The sequence below is a fragment of the Alosa sapidissima genome, chromosome 16 (assembly GCF_018492685.1).
Source record: "Alosa sapidissima isolate fAloSap1 chromosome 16, fAloSap1.pri, whole genome shotgun sequence".
In the NCBI taxonomy this organism is placed as follows: domain Eukaryota; kingdom Metazoa; phylum Chordata; class Actinopteri; order Clupeiformes; family Clupeidae; genus Alosa; species Alosa sapidissima.
In genome coordinates, this window is record NC_055972.1 from 19,622,975 (window position 1) to 19,625,474 (window position 2,500).

The following is a 2,500-nucleotide window of genomic DNA, read 5'->3' on the forward strand; positions in this document are numbered from 1 at the left end:
ACACCTCTGCACTCAGGCTTACAGTACACAATACAGTAGACCCCCTCAACCCCCACTGGAGTGGCTTTACAAGCCAATGATAATGCCCAAAATAGTCCTGTCTCATAAAGCTATCAGCCAGCAAAGGACAGCTATTATTGTTAGCATACAGCGGGGTGGCTGTTGTTAGCGGCTCAGAAGCTAAGCGCGGCAGTTTTCAGTAGATGCAAGAGGAACCTGACTCTGTTTGAAAGTAAAAGTGTGTGTGGGGGGGGGGGGGGGGGTAGTAATGGCCTGGGTTGTTAAAGCAGAGCTACGGGAATAACTAGTGTGGTTCTCTATTGTGTACAGATGGTGGAGAGGGGCCCTGGGTTGTTTTGGTGGCGTATTTGTGGCCGTCTAGACGCACAACATGAACCCCCGCCACTATCCATCCGCAGCAGGCCTTAGGCTAGTGGAAACATACACGCAAGGGTAAATATAACAACCCCCCCCCCAAAAAACACACACACAAACACACACACACACACACACACACACACACACACACACACACACACACAAGCCTTCATAAATACACCTCCTGCATGGTTAAATATAGCGGGCCATGTTCTGTGGGGGTGATTAGCTCGTGCTAATACCCCACATACGCACACACCACCCCGTCCCCATTCCTCTGCGTGTCCCTCAGTGCCTCGGCTTGCCCTGGCAACTTAGAGGACGTGTGTGTGTGTGTGTGCGTGTTTGTCTGGGATGGTGATGGGAAGGGAGTTAAAGAATGTGTGTGTGTGTGTGTGTGTTATGAGGTGGGGATGGTGTGGGTGGCAGTTGGTATCTGCCTCTGGAGGTCAGTTAGTGTTGTTGTGGGGTGGAGGTGGGTGTCTGCAAATATTCTAGACCTACACACACACACACACACACTTTGCAACACACACACTTTAGCCCATGCACACACTTATCAATATCAGTAGATGTTACCAGAGCCACTGGTAGAGAGGCCAGCCAGAAACCCAGTTCCAGATGGTTCCACTGTTGTTACTGGCAACAAGACAAAAGCCATATGGAACCAAAACAGTGTTCGGAAGTCTTACACAGAACCATGAAGAAAACAAACCATTCGTCCTGGCACTTAGAGGGCACTCTGCTGCGTGATGCTACACAGCGTGGACATTTGAGTACACAGTGACTGGTTTCATTTTACAGTGTGCTTCCTGCAGTTCAAAGAGAACTATTTTTCATAACACGCTTCAGTAACTGAGCAGAGCAGTCCTGGCTTTATCAATACATTAACCAGAGTTTAGTTTGCAATAACTGAGGGACAGAAACTCTGGTGCTTTTATTGTTTTTCTTCAAGGGAATAATAAGCTATGTCTGTGTGTGCATTGAAGTGGATTAAAGGAGTTGTTCATGCCAACAGATTGTGGGGAAATTGTGGGTTCAAATATGTCAAATCTATCCCTGCTCTGCATAAGTCACTGATCTCACCAATGGCTCTTTTGATTCTCTGAGCATACCTGTGGCCAATCACAATCAGTGTAACTGCACTTACTTTAATCAGGTGTGCCTGGAGCAGTAGGATGTACAATGTGTGTGTTGGGGGGGGGGGTAACAGGATTGGACGCTGCTGACCTAATGAGTGTCCTGGCCTTGCAGATATCCCACCGCACAATGTGTCTGAGCTCAACCTCTCCTCGGCCCCCAATCCCCACCCGCGTTCCACGAGATGCTGGACATTGGTGGGAATCCTATGTGCCCGGGAAGCAGCTGAGCGCTGTGGAGGGGACAAGCTAAAGCATGCCAGCACATGACTAACAAGTCTGGGGAACCAACAAACCAGTGGCGTGACTGCAGGATCCCTGCTAGACATTGCGTTTCAAACAAACAATGGATCCCGACAGCCTTTTTAGTTTTTTTTTGTTCCTATGAGTATTATAGCCATAATGCTTCTCGAATCATTGGTGAAGAACCCTTTAACAACAACAACAACAACAAAAAAACATTATGTTTTGAGGCGAATGCAGCCCGTGCTCAACAAGAGCCATGGAAAGATTTACAGTTTGCAGTTTGAAGTCATTTATCCAGACGCTGATTTAAGAGTCGAACTGCATGAGAACAAAGTGAACTTTTGGAAATGATGATATTCTGACTGGGCCCTTTGCCTGAATGCTGTCTCTGGTTAATACCCATGTACATACAACGACATAAATAAACTTACTCTATGAAGCATGACACAAGTGTCGAAAGACCAGATTCCTTCTGTCCTTTTTGGAACAGTGATATAAATGACTGACTGTATTTGCATTTCTAACCTTCATTTTTTTCAAGTCATTTTTCATTATCTTCATGGTGAGTCTCTTTTTCTTTTGCACATAAAACTCTATTTTGCTCCCGGCGACGGCTAAACGCTATTCCAACTATGCCACCAGTCCATTTTCTGGCCTTTGAGAAACGAGAGCAAAAAAAAAAAGGAGACTGGGCGAACAATGTGACTCCATCATTGACACGTCGTCCCATGGAGAGC